The sequence below is a fragment of the Lepisma saccharinum genome, chromosome 2, assembly GCF_977018435.1.
Source record: "Lepisma saccharinum chromosome 2, izLepSacc3.1, whole genome shotgun sequence".
Taxonomy (NCBI): Eukaryota; Metazoa; Arthropoda; class Insecta; order Zygentoma; family Lepismatidae; genus Lepisma; species Lepisma saccharinum.
The window spans coordinates 130,246,781-130,262,600 of NC_139230.1; the positions used below are offsets into that span (position 1 = coordinate 130,246,781).

At 35.2% G+C, this 15,820-nt stretch overlaps 1 long non-coding RNA gene across 1 annotated transcript; it reads right to left on the reverse strand.

The window, feature by feature from the left end:
* Window positions 1-3,646: 3,646 nt before the first annotated feature.
* Window positions 3,647-10,591, reverse strand: LOC145984497 (uncharacterized). The gene is made up of 3 exons (XR_014441331.1): window positions 10,521-10,591; window positions 8,045-8,138; window positions 3,647-3,725 (listed from the first exon to the last, which is right to left on the reverse strand). It is a non-coding gene; the product is annotated as an uncharacterized LOC145984497 (long non-coding RNA).
* Between the last annotated feature and the right edge of the window lie 5,229 nt (window positions 10,592-15,820).

The window sequence follows — 15,820 nt, forward strand, 5'->3', positions numbered from 1 at the left end:
TCAGGAATTGCCAGATCGACCTCTAAGAACAGGTCATAGTCACTGTCATCAAAGTCTTGAAGATCCTTAATATTAAAATCTTCAACCCACTCGAGCCCTGCATATGGCAGTTTTTTCATAATGGCATAACCATACAGGCTGTTGGCATCCATATAAAGTATATAGTTTGATGGTCTTGCAGGATCATAATCCGGAACATACTTGTTGTTGGCTCTGGCATATCTTTGAGAACATTGTACTATGCCCCCTCGTATACATTGTTCGATGAACAGATACATGTCCTAGTCCTGTATCAGATCCAATTTTATTTTAGTATTCAGAAACATTGCAGACCATGCTAGGCCTGGAGCACTGTAAAAATAGACCGGGTCAAGGTAATAATTTTGTATTGAGGATGTTCTAAATGTTTCAAGTACATCGGCTAAGAGCGTCACATCGAGTGCCAAATAGTATTTATGATAATCACGAAGATTCTGACAATTTAAGTTGGTCCTCATCAACTGGGCATGACGATAATCATCATCACTAATTCCTGATGCTCTGAGCTTGCTGTAGAACGCTTCTTGCGGTGGCAGAGCAGGCTCGTCAAATTTAGAAAAATCGGTAACATAATCGTATGGATATACACCCTTACGCCTAAGCAATTTCAAGTCCAAATTTGGAAACGTGTCAGACGTAATTTTGAATTGGGCATCAGATAATTGACTGGCCAGAGTGGCAAGGCTAGCCGACAGAAATTTGGTTTAGGCATAGCCATATGAACAGGTTTATGGTTGCCACAGTATTTTAAATGTTCAGCCAACTTGTTTTTAGCAATTTTGGTATTTTCTTCATCAACACCATTTACTATTTTTTGACCATCAAACACAGTCAAACATCTTCGACACAATTTGTATATTGTATTGGATTTGCCTAGTTGTTTTCTGACTAAAGCCTGAAGATTGCGTATCAGAGTGTAATGGTATGTACTGTCTCTATCAATTAAGAGCAGATCGATCGGGACAGCAGAGTCATCATCAAGGTTGCTGATTCTAACATTCTCTATTAAGCAATCGCCACGACTAGCAGAACAAATAAACACATATATAGATAATAGCATACCATTGCTATCTTTGACCCTTTTTTCGAATGTATCAATATTCTTTATAGACATCGGATATTCTAAGTCCTCCATAGCATCATCAAAATCATGTTCGTGCTGTTCATAATAAGATACTCGCTCTGGATGATCAAAAACTGGAAACAAAGCAGCCAAAATACACCACAAAAAGCATTTCTGGTCGGTATTTTCTACGTTAACCACAGCTTTTTTGTTTTTGATATTGTGAGGTAAAAGCAGATATGCCCATACAGCACAACATGGTTTCAGATATGTTACGGATACGTAACTCTTGAAACATTGTAACATTGCAGCAACATTGCGAAACATTACTGTGATGTTTCAGGTATGTTTCAGCAATGTAAAAATGTCCGCGAATCTAACATAACATTCGTAATGTTACAGAAACATGTCAGTGCAACATTACAGAAACGTGTCAATGTAACATTGCAGAAACATGTCAGTGTAACATTACAGATACATTTCCGTAAGGTTTTGTGATATTTCAGCTACATTACAGTGATATTATTTCACATTATTGTTATATTGAATGGAATCAGTACTGTATTCATAAATGGAATATTTGAGGGGGTTTGGGGTTAAACCCCCTTAAAAAATTATTAAAATATTTACTTGTAAATAATTTCCTGAAAATAGAATTCACAGTATTTCTTTTAAAATCAAGTATTGTGATGCTGTGAAAGTGCCAGAGGTCTTGGGTCTGAAACCTCATTAGGCATGATGCTTAATATTTATTTTATCTCCCATCAATTGACCACATATCTCAATTAATCTAGTCAGGAGAAAAAGTGCATAAAATTGCCGATTATGCATTCGTTCATGTCAGACAAAGCTAGCGTTAAAAAAAAAAAAAAAACTTTAGACACCTCAAAAGAAAATATGAAACATTAAACTGGTAATCATCATTAATACCTTCAATTGTTTACAAAGGAATAGAGTTTTACATGCAATAACAAAGCTCTTTGTGGTTTGCTGTGGCACGCCACAAGGAAGGTTGGATTGAGGGTGATGTTATCAGCATCATGCTCCAGTCACTTTTCACCCACTTTACCAATTGATGATAGACTGGAAGCATGTAAACATTTTACTAAATACTAAAATTTACTTTGTGCATTGTGTCACTTTACGATGAAAAATCTGGTACAATAAGGTATATTCTATATATTAATTACAAAAGAATGAACAGATAATTTGAGCATATCATCCCAAATAAAAATTCAAAATTAATGTAACAGTTAAACTGCAAACTTGCATGTTTGTAATTTACCACCACCTTGTACATAGCTATTGTGAATTATTTACACCATTTAGATTCTAATAATATTGGTTCTGAAACATTATGCGTTATTCTGGAAACATCTGAGATACCTTATTGCATGGGCGTCCGGAAGGGGGGGGGCAAGGGGGGGCCGTGGGAAAATGAAAGTCAACCAAAAAATATGTATTTCACACACATAATTTCATTTTAGCCACAATAATATGTGTTAATTATTGCATGAACACCATAAATTCAAATTTAAGCAATGTTTTTTAGGGAACAACACTATTTTTGGGGAAAATTTGCCTTCGTTTGCCCCCCCCCCCTGGAAAAAAATACCTTCCTTGCCCCTCCCTGGAAAAAATCCTGCGGACATCCATGCCTTATTGGATACTTTCTGGAGATCATGCAGAGTGACCTACAAGTTACCTGAATTGGCAGTCTATACATTTGATAAGAATATCCTACATACTTACATAATTGGAGAAATTGACCACAAAGTTGGCAACCGTTAAGTATGCTGTGTCACCCCAAGGTCTGCGGAGCCATGGATTATTATTATTAAAAGAATCAGTAAAAAATAAAAACTTGGAAAACTATCAGTTCACAAGAAAAAAGAGCAAAATGGACACAAGCTAAACTTGGGCAATTTTTGGGAACTAACAATATAAATAAGAATTGAACAATAACAGCAAATCAAAGTTTAAAAATTGATGAAATGTGTTTTGACATTCTCTATAATCTTGAAAATGTGCAGTATCAGAGGTTGTGCTTGCCAGTCAGAATTATCAATGCTATTACTGTTTCTTGTGAGAAATTTCCATTGTCTTGTTGCTTCAAAGATGTTCTACGATTTCCTACATTACCATTTCTTCATGAAAATAATTTTACATAGATTTCCTAACTTATACCAAAACATTTCAAAATGAGAACGTGCAGGACATGATTTTTGAATGATTTATATTATATCTTTCATTGATTTTCAAAATGGTTGTGCTAGGCTAGGTTCGTCAGTTTCAGAATACACTGTGAGAAATATAAATAAGAACCTTGCAGTGAAGGGATCCCAAGTTCAATACCATGTGAAGGCACATTGCACAGTGGTTGGAATCCCACTTTAAATTGCAGGTCTACTCCCGATTAGCCTATCTGCACATTAAGTGGACTTCAAACAACAATTCACACATGAAACAAATATAAAAGGATAAGTATTATCAAAGGAATATATATTTCTTCACAAAAGAGTCTTTATTTTTTTGTCTAAATACATTTTTTTGTTCAGTTGAAATTTCTGCAGACCACAAGTTCTCACTCAGACAGCCTCAGTGGAACAACATTCAGTTTTACCTGTAAAGAGAATAATGTCATGTAACATCAATTCTGAATTAGCATTCTGTGGGCAGAAATATCATTTAAAGAAACAAAATTTTGCATAAGGTCATTCCACATCAGTTCAACCAGACCACGGTACCCATAATCTCAAACTTTCATGAAACTCGGCACATTTAATAATACTTTCATGATGGTGAGAAACCATAGTTTTTCTCTCTCTCTCTAAGTTGTTCAGTAATTCCTCTTTCTTCCATTCCCAAAGCCTCCAAGTGTGAGCTGCACTGTCCTGGAAGAAAAATTCTAGCTCCCTTACAAATTATTCAAACTTCTTTGAAATTTCACAACATTACCAAAATAATAGAAAGAAAATATGACAACGTATCACATTCACATTTTAGTACACCAATAAATTAGTAAAATATTACCAGATTTTAGGCCAAAAACAATGTTTACTACAATTTCGATTTTTCTTAGGTTTGATATATCATCTAACTAGCCCAGAAATAAAATAGATGGTGATTCATTCCTCCTCTGCTTTTTTTTAATGACTACCGGATTTTATACTTTTCACATTAACTCTTTAGAATATAGATATCATTGAAGCACATTTTTTGGAGTATAAAATTTTAAATAGCGTTTTCATGGATGCCAGGAACGCAGGGCATGGAAGGAAAAGCCAAACTGGTGCCTTACTACTGGACTACCAGATCCACTTGGCAATTGGACAATATCTTCACTACTTGAGAAGCGGTTGGAAAACTATGAAGTGTTTTTTGTTGAAAATGGCTGGCTAGTGCATGCTAGTACCTTGGTATATCAATAGCTATAATGAGCTCAAACACTACACAAAGTATCATCCTAAACCGAGGGATCAAATCTACAAATTGTACTACAAGTTACATTCCTCGTTAATTTTATTCCATGTATTAAAAAGTTATAGTAGTATTCAACTACGTTTTAAGATGTGTCTTTGTCATAGTAAATGGAAATAAACTAATATTAGTAATTATACAGGTAAGAACAAAACATTCATGTTTGACCACAGGATGTTTTCAGGTAGGGCCAAGCACTGATTTTTTTTCAAAAGGGATGGGGGAGGCATATTTTCTCCATAATAGTGTCACTCCCTGAAAGAAACACCGTCAATTCAAAGTTATCATATTTCTGCAATATCCTTTTAATAATTCACTCAAATGACTGTGACTGAAATAAAATTATATGGGTGAAGTATGAAATTTTAAGGTGACACCTTCCTGGCATCCATGAAAACCTTATTTAAAATTGTATACTCCAAAAATTGATTCTGTGATATCTAGATTCTTAGAGATAATTTGAAAACTATAAAATGTGATATACATTTTTTAAAAAATCAGAGAAGGAATTAAAACACCATCAATTTTATTTCTGTGTAAGTTAGATTATATATATGAAACTTTACTTTAAAAATATTTGAGTTGGTGTTGCAACTTTCCCTTTAAAAAAAATCGAAATTCTAGTAAACCTTGTTTTTGGGCCAAAACCAGGTAATATTTTACTAGTATACTGGAATATGAATGTCACATTTTTCTCTGAAATCTATATTGTTCGCTTAATGTTGTGAAATCTCAAAACACATTATATAATTTGAAGAGCGACAGAATTTTCTTCTTCTAGGACACTGCAGCTCACACTGGAAAGTTTGGGAATGGAATAAAAGAAAAGGAATAACTAAAAGTTGAAGGGGTCATAATTCAAGGTAAATACCAAAAAAATCATGTGGTTTCTCACCACAATGAAAGATGAAATGTGCTGAGTTTCATTAAAAATGAGGATCATAAGTTCTCAAACCCCTTTTGTTGGTAGAAACCCTCCAATGGTGGTTGTATGACCATTTTAGAAAAAAAAAACCTTATTAGTACATGTTTCTAGATATCAGAAACAATGTTCAAAAATATTTATTGTCTTTAGTCCTCCTGGAACATCCATTTTCCAACATTACAAAGGTGTTTTTTTTTCTCATGTAGCAAATTACGGAAACCTCAATATCTCAAAAATCAGTAAAGCTAGAGACCTGAAACAAAATTCATTCTGTAGTTAATGAATCATACTTTCTATGACATTCAAGTATGTTTTGCTCAAAATTGCATCCTAAGAACAAAAATTAAGGTGGTAATTTGTGTAACAAGACAGTGGCCACGGTGGCTCAGTTGGTAATACATCTGACTACCATGCTAAAGGTCCCGGGTTCGATCCCCGGCCGATTCAAATCCGGGAACTTTTCTAACGGTGGAAGCGGCCCCGGCACCCACCCAGCGTCGAATAACATGGGTACCGGGGGGAAACCCCGGGGGCTAAAGGCGGTCAGGGGCGTGATGCTGATCACATCACCCCCACTCACGACTGGGTCAAGAAACATGGCCGTTTATGGAATTTTGACAGTTTCGGTTTTAAATATCTCAGATGGGTCCTTTTGAAAAATTCTGAAATTTGGAATGGAGGAAGCCCTGCATGAACCTAACTCACAGTAAAAATCTCAACTTTTAGACTCAACTTGTTTGGTAAATATGACATAACATATGCGATCTAATTTGTGACATTGGTGTGTAATGTTAAGCTACAGGTATACCTAGAATAATGAATGAAGCATTTCCTTTTTCTTTTTTAAAGTTGGGCTTAAAAAATCAGAAAATATAGTAACATAGGATTTTAATAGTTGACTTACCAGAAATTAAAATTACAAGGTATGACAATTGAAGATCTGTGAAATCCGTCAACTTCTACATGAGCAAAAAAAGTCACGAGCAATTGTTGGAAAAATGGCTGGCCCAGGAGAACTAAATACAATATTTTTTGGGATATTGTTTTTAATATCTACAAACATGTACCAACATTTGTACTAAAAATGTTTTTTTTTTTTTTTTCTAAAATGGTCATGCAACAAATTACATGGTTGGTTTGACATGGAATGACCCAGAATTTACATGAAACTATCCTAAAATAAAAGCAAGCCATATATTTGAACTCTTGCAACCCATATCTGTTCTACAGGGCTACAAAATATTTTTACATTTCAGTCTTAATAAATACATTGTCTGTGTGTTTGTTGCAGCCAACTGATAAGAGGAGGTGATAGAAATATGAGCAAAAGCATACTTATGCCTCGCTAGGGCTTCTAACCAAAGGCCACTTTTTATTAACCAAAAAGACCTTTGTTCATCACAGTTTAAGACAGAATATTGCACAAATTTCCATGGAGTGGTTAGCACATTGCACTGCAATGATAGGGGTTCCAGGTTAGAATCCCAGCCTGGCCGTGGCTGAACTGCATCCATGAATAAAGAATTTCTAATAATAATAATAATATTTACAATTAGAAAAAATGTGGCAGAAAAGTAAAGTAATATAAACCAAATCAATCAATCATCACCGGCGGTCGGTAGATAGGCCTTGGTCCTCACGGGCTGTTGCGCCACGGGTTATTACTATTTGGAAAAGAAGTTTGCATTTCATTTCATTTTATGAAAAGAAAGAAAATAAGGTATGACTGAAGACGACCGGACCCCTCTCAGATTTTCTTCATATTTGGCATACTTACTAATTGAGGCCTGCTAATGATGAATCTGAAGTTAAAATTTGTTGGAAACGTCCAGAAATTGCAAAATAATTGTGAATTATCGACGCTAGCCCCACAAACCATTCACGTGTGGTTAGGTTAGGCAAACATAGTTAAAATTTCATGTCGTGGTAGTATCAGGATCTAGAAATTGCAAAATAATTGCGATCCATTGACGTGTGGTTAGGTTAGGCAAACATAGTTAAAATTTGGTGTCGTGGTAGTATCAGGAATATATATATATTGCTTGTGAAACGAAAAAATTTGCAAAAAACGAAGGTTACCAGCCCGAAAACTGATGCCTTATTTTAGATTATTTTGCAATTTCTAGACGTTTCCGACAACTTTTAACTTTAGATTCGTGATTTGGAGGCCTCAATTAGAGAATATGCCAAATATGAAGAAAATCTGAGAGGGGTCCGGTCATCTTCAATCGTTCCGAAAATAACTACTGTGTTTACACTTGGCAAATATGGGTGGGGGGAGAGTTTTGCTAAGATTTCTTGCTATCTTGACTTTACATGAATATTGTGGCTAGTGGCAGATATAAAAAAGGTGCTGATGCCATCACTGTACATTATGGAGTATATAATGGGAGATTACACTTTGAAACAAGCACAATAATGAATCCAGCACATGTGTAATTTCTACATGTTAATTTGGATCATCAACATAATGTTTTCTATGACTCCTTGAGCTAAAAAAAATACAAATTAGCCCATCACAGAACGTTATTACTTACTTGTTTTCTCTGTCTAGCCAAGTTTGTCCTGCACAAGCCACAACATCAGACACCTCTTGCTCTTTAGTATTTGGCTGGTGTTGGCAAACAGTGCCTAGAAGAAAAAAATCATGAATTGTATAAGGAATAATTCATTTGTATGCAAACTGAAATGCAAAATTTTCCATAATTTGAACCCGTTGACTAAGCAAGTAGAAAATATTGCATTTCACATAAACTACTTATAAAATTACAGAACAGTAAAATAAAACATTCTAGAAGTCTGACAATACTTCCAGTGCCTGCATAAGATACCATACTGCTATGCCAACACAAAATATCAAATGAGTGAAACATACTGCTTATCCATTGCTGATTAACATGTATCTCTCATAACTAATAAAGAAGTAAGAAAAAAGGTTCTAGCTGAATCACCTGGCAAAGCTAGTCACTCTATTATAATATACACTGTGTCCAGTCATGGCATGTGTCACTTTCAGAGGATTGCAGTTATTTAAACCAGTACCACATCTACTTTGTTTACAATTGCACTTCAATGTACATGGGCTATTTATTATTGAAGGGTTTAGCCACCAAATGAGAGCTGAACTAGTAAGAATTGAGTTTCAGAAGTAATTTAAAATTTGGCTGTAACTACTTTCACCAAGTGGTGAGAATACTCATGGAACTCTTTCACCAGGTTGTGAGAATAGCAGGAAGTACTGAAGACCAGAAATCACATTATAAGGTGTTGGAAGGGTAATGGTTCCGAATGTTTAATGATTTTTTCAGTTTCATAGGAAGATTAAGTATTGCAAAATTGTAGAATTTATTGTTACAATAAATTTGAACCCTGGTAAAATTAATTACAACTGTTTGGAATTCCAAAGTGCAACTCATTAGCAAATAAATAAAAACACGAAAAAAGTACCTTACGCAAGCATTTGTCGACAAGGCATTTTTCATTTGGAACACTTACAGCTATAAATGGCCCACCCAACCTAACCACAAAAGCATTTAGAGGCGTTTTTTGAAAACTAAAGAGCCCTAAACCTTACTTGCCTAACTTTATTAAGAAACCCCTTTGCATCATGCACACATGGCAGTAGTAGTCCGTAATCAAGATGGTAGTAAACAAATAGCTGATTGCAATTGAGAAGTACATGTAATTGAAACATTAATCTCAAAGCAAAAACACAGAAAGTGATTGCTATACTCTGAAGTACATGTGTAAACAGACATTGAACCATGAAAAAAATGCCTGTGTACCATAATGAAATTGTAATTAAACAATTGGAACTAGGACCAAACTATTTATGAATGTAATATTATCTTCATCACGTGATACACTAGTCCATACATGATACATTTTTCCAACTGCATGGTGTGGAGGTAAAAAAGTAATGATCGCCTGCATGTAAACACACACCAATGTAATCTTTATACCCACCAATAACTAAAGAATGTGTGTGACAGTGTAACAGGCCAGGTCAGGTCAGAGATTATTCGCATGCACAGATTAAAACCTGGTGAAACAACTCAAAGCTAGCTTTACTAGTCACTCTGTCAAAATTTTACTTTGGTGGATGCTGTATATTCCATATTTAGATCAAATTCTGATTACATAAGTTTGAAATAATTTGACAATTATATTTTTAAGCAATGTAATCACAGAGTTGGGAAAAGTATTTCTTGTGTGCATTGCTGATTTAAGGTAATTTATCACAATCACAAACACAAAAATTAGTTAGCAAATAAATTTTAAAAAAATATTGTTTCTGTTACTTGTTCTTTCACCCACTTCAAGCTGTGGTAATTGTAATGCAGCAACATTTCATTGCGTCCTGTAAAATTAGAATATGAATTATAGGAGTACCATGTAAATCATGCTGTGATCTTCAGTAGTAGCCTGTTCGCTAAGACTCGAGCTACAATCCACACAGCTAAAAAAAAATTGCACGTGACAATGCTGCAGCCTTCGATTTACGTATCGAAATCGCAGAATGAATTTGTAGAAACATATTTCTTATTAGATAAAAACTACTAACATAACAACGTATGTAGCTCAAAGTATTATACGCTTCTTCACTATGCACAGGGAGGTGAGAAACTTTTTTTAAAAGGGCAAGATTTGTACAAAATTAGGAAGGTGGTAATTATAATGTAACCGAAAAATGATACATTTTCAGCAACAAGTACTTTCCGTCTCTTCCATTCAATCTATTTTCGGTATACTATAAATGTGCACTGCTTATAGGTAAGCACTTTATTCCCTGTTATTTTAGTTTCATGAGGTGCGAGAAGTTCCATGCTTCTTCACATCATGTATTTTCAATTAAACAAACAAGACGAAATACTTCTTTAAACACTGGTTTGATAACGCCTGCCTTGTTTCCACTCACGTTCTCACACACGTTACACAACATAGATTAAATATATAGCGTGCATAAGTATAACACAATTAAACACACTTTGGTATTAATAATATTCAACTTACCACTCAATAAACAACATTATTCTTCATAAGATGTTCACGACTCCCGGTCAGCAGAACGTAAACACAACATGGCCGCCTCAGAAAATTTCCCGGATGGCCGATGATGACTGAATCCAACGTTGCAATGTCTCCGAGACGTTCCAGAAACTAGACAATGAAACGATAACATTGCAATGTTTCAGAAACAAAACTGGGACTTCATGTGATGCTTTCTGTAACGTCAACGCGAAACCAGAATGTTAGAAACGTATATGAAAGATTGCAATATTTCTGAAATATGTCTGAAACTTGGTGTGCTGTATGGGTGTAGAACCTTGTAGAGGTCTGAATTCAGAAATATTAACATAGAGCCTGTGTGGGGATCCGCAAAGACTCCAACCCGATTCCTTAGCAGCATACTCAGAGTATTTGACAAGCAATTGGTCTACCAATGTGCTTAGTATTTTGTCTAAGTTTGCATTTGAATACACAACCACAGTTTCTGTTATGTGGGGCTGTGTAAATTTTGTGCCCTTTGATTTCTTATATTCAATATACAATTTAAGAGACAGCTTATAAGAGCCATTGTGTGCATTTAGATTAGCTAGCATATCAGGATTTTTACTGTTTAAAAAATTCTTAATATCACGTCTTGGCTCAATACAAAACGGTAATCACTAAGTTGACCGTCAAAACTACTACGAATAGGTGCATTGCGTGGTCGCTTTGCCGGTCTAGTATTATCGGATGTAACAAGCTTTCATTTTAGACCAGATGTAGATGGCTGTGGGGACAATGTTGATGCCTGTGCAGAACAAGAGCTATTGAAGTATGCCTTACTAAATTTTCTATGGCATTTTGGGCATATTTTAGTGGGAATTTTGCGTTTTTCTGGATCACAATTACGGTGGTGCTTAGCCCAATTAGAGCTAGATATATTTTTATCTCATTGAATACAATATTTCTGATTTGGCATTTTTGGTTTTGGTATTTATATATAATTTCTTGGGGCTCAAATCAAATACTGTATATTTAATAAAAATATCAGTTGGGTTCAGCAGTATGCTTTGTATATTTAGTGTTTTACTATTTTTGGTTTTGGTATTTATATATAATTTCTTGGGGCTCAAATCAAAAACAATATACTTAATAAAACTATACACTATATAAAAAAGCAGGTGTCTGACAAATTATGACGGGTCGTAAAGCTGTGCGTGTCCACACAGGCTTGACATGTAGCATTGATCTTCTATGTACACGACAAGCTGGATGTGTTGACACGGCACCATGTTAATAACCACGTGGCCTTGCACATCTCAAATGAACTAAACAACAGTCGACACGCAAACTGCAGTATGGACCTTACGGCACGACTTGAGTTTCTCAAGTGCCAGGCACATTTTGAAGTTAACTAGTCTTGAAATTACCTACTGTGCTTGCAAACGCTGATACTGAACTTCTTACAATGAATAATGCCAGCACATATTATCCCAGTATGACAAACTGGGATAGTATAAGTTAACACACATGCTTTGGATTGTAACAGATAAGCTGGATTGGTCAAATATCAGATTGATCTTTACAAAAAAGATCATAAACTTTTAACAATGCTCTATGGAGGAATTGTATAAGAATTTAAAAATAAGTGATGATCATTCACTGGTCGTATATGCTGAAATAAAGCAAAGAGTCACAGAGCAATTCTAGAAAGCCTCTGCATAATGCATTGTCTTAGTACTAGGTATACAAGTTGGGCCTGGTGCCCAATTAAAATATTTGGGTTAACATATTAATACTCTGAACTGACTGTCAAGTATTTAAGCACACTTGACAGAGTATTACACTAAAGGCAATAAGCTCATATGAGCATCTTGGCCTAGTTTTAAGTGTGGCCAAAACAATGCCAAGAGGGGCATATTTTTTACAATCCTATGGACAATAATCTGACAGATGCAGATTTTTGTACGTGTAGCCAAATCAATCTGAGGGGGGGGGGGGGGGTCGTACTTTTTACGGTCAATCCGCGAGGGCTTTTTACTAAAGTCTTGGATTGGACAGAGTAGCACACTGTAAGCAATAGGCTCATATGGGCATCTTGGCTTAGTTTTAAGTGTGGCCAAACTAATCTGATTGAGGTTCGTACTTTTTTTGTCCCAGTAATATCGTATTTTATACTATGATCAGAGATCAGCCACCGAAGCGTCATAGACACATTATATAATTAAGGTTTACAATAATTTCAAAACATGCAACCATGATTAATACTTAGTGGTACATTCGAATGTCTACCACTTCCAGCTTAGTGGTACATTCGAATGTCTGCCACTTAGTGGTACACAATGTGTACCACTACATCTTTACATCTTTAATCCTGCCTTATTGCATAGCGGTACATCATGTACCACGATGAAATCGACATTGTCAGATGTCTGATACATGTATAATATTCCCCTATTTTTTTGTTGCCAATTTTAATCAAATTTTTGAATTTTGTTGTACATCATGAAATAACGAAAGTTACTGATAAATATAAAGCATTGTACCAATATAAGAGTGGGTAGAAGAAGATCCACTGAAAAAAGTGGAGATATAAATTGGACACAATATCGTATATATGCTGGAATTACATAAATGCACACAAAATGTATGCACAGGCAACCAATGAAAGTAGTTCCTAATGTATTCTACATTTAAATTGGTATTGTTTGATAGTGTACTACATGCATATGTTAAATTATTACTAGATACATATAGTATATTATATACGTATATATGTTTGTAGATCTCTACTACTTAATAGTAGTAGTATTAGTAGTAACAGCAGCTAAACTAGTAGTTTTATTAGTAGTAATTAAACTAATTAATTAATTACGAGTATTAATAATTAATTAATTAAAGTTGAATAAAACACTGGTAAGGTGAATTTGGAGAAAGATTAAAAATAATCCCCCTCCTTGTTGAAATCAATCAATCAACGAATCTTTGTAACAGATATCAACCAACGATCGTATGATTAGTGTCAGATGCTGTTAATCATGACCGCAATAACAGAATTCCAGGTATTTGCTTAGTTTCGAAAAGACACGGCTTTTCCTTATATCTTCCTGTTAGGAAGGCTTTGGAGTTTCTCTTAAATATCTTGTTCGAAACATTGAAATTAAGTTTCGAACTACTAGAAAAAGAACAACATGGAAAAAACTTCTGAAGTCGAGGGGTCAATACTTGGGTGGTATAGTCTGGGTGGTTCTGGGTGCGACAATTCTCTCCACCTTAAATGGAGACATCTCCTGATGTTCCTGCTGTGGTGCTACAGTTCTGTGATACTTTCACAGGTAGTGACAATGTGTTCAGAGTTGTGCTATGAGACCGGTCCATTGGATTGTATATAAATGGTGAGTACTATACTTGACGCATTTTCAAGGTAACAAACGCCATTCTGAATGATTTTTCCTAGTTTCAATTGCACTGAAAAAGAAAACGTAAGTTTCTGTTGAAAATCATACTTCCTTACCTTTTTTATTTTTATTTGCTTCATTTTACTTCGCCTTTTGTGCCACTTTTGGCTAATTTGCGAAGATGGAGATGAGTGATGACATGACGAAATGGATGAATAGACACTCACAAACCTCCACGTACAGGACGGGATTCGAACCCGGGACCCCTAGCGTCGTAGCGTGATGTGCTAACCACTCCGCCAATGGGGCCGGCTTATACTTACTTACGTAGTTAAAGATAATGTATCAACTAATTTCATGAGCCCTTACCATAACGTTATGTCTGTGAAAGTAGGTGTCAATGTTTATTATTGTTCACGAAATAATTCCGGTTGTAATGTTAGGTGACTCACCCTGCATAATGAATCCTGCTAATCTCATGTATCAATAAACCGAGTTCATTATAAAGAGACCACAAAGAAAAAATGTCGGCCAAAAGTGTCAATCTTTTTAGCTTGTCTCTTTTCTGCAATGCCTTGTGGGAACAAAAGCATACCAGCAAGTACGGTAACAAGTATCGTGTGAGGTTAAAACCAGCAGCTGAGGTCCAAGTGAAAATCCAGGCGAACACCTATCCTCGTGTGATTCAAGCATTACATCTCTATTTTTCTGCAGCACTCCGGTGAATCGTATAGCCCTGTGAAGAATTTTGCTGCAACATCAAGGAATATCGCCAGAATATATGGAACAACTAGGTATGTTCATATCCTTAAGTATTTTGTAATCAAGTTGTATTTAATGGATTTGAATACACGATTAACTTGAAAGATATGTGACAGTTGGCAAACAACCTTATATACAGTCACGTGAAAAACCAAAGGAAGTAGACGATTGTGTGAAAGAACTTTTAGATCTTGATCTTATTGAAGAATCACAATCTGCTTATTCATCTCCATGTTTCGTCATACGAGGGAAGAATAATAGTAAAAGGCTTGTTGTTAATTACCAAAAACAAAATGAAAACATAATTTCGTATAGTTTCCGAGCAAATTTAATGCAAGAGTCATTAAGTAACCTTAGTAGTGGGTCTGTATTTTCTGTTATTGATGTTAGAAAGGCATATCACCAGGTACGATTAAGTGAGGCTTTTAGGGATTTTACTTCACTTTTGACAACAACAGCAAGTTACAGATTCAAATCAGTGCTCTTTCGAATCTCGATTTGGAGTGCATATCTGGCTCGTAGGATACAAATAATATTATGAGATTTCCGAGGTGAATTTGTTGAATACTTTTGCGATGACAGTCATTATTTCAAAAATATGAAAATTAACATCTTGAACACATATTGTATTTCAAAAACTAAAAAAAAAAAAGGTGTTGCTATTTTCAAATCTAAAAGTAAATTTGTTTTGAAAGAAATAAAATTTCTTAGTTGTGTTATAAAAGACAAGCAAATGCATATTGACTCTGAAAGAATCAAAGCAATTCAATGCTTTCCTCGTCCTAAAAGTCATAGTTCATTTTCGTATTCTAGGAGTACTTAATTATTCATTCATTTATCTCAGAGCGCCTCCCCGATGGCGCAGTGGTAGCGTTGTCGCCTTGTAATCAAGGGGTCCCGGGTTCGATACCCGGTGGAGGCACAAGTGGTTCGGATCCCACTTTAAACTGTAGGTCCAGTCCAGATTAGCCTTACTGTGCATAAAGTGGACTTAAAACAACAAATCAATCAATCAATTTATCTCAGAGTATGATAAAAAAAGTAGGACCACAAATTTAACTTAGGAGTCCGAATAATATGTTTCGCTGGACTGAATTTCATGAAAATACCTTCCAATAAATAAAAATAAAAAGGTAAAGTGCTCCCCTGTGCATAGCACCACGC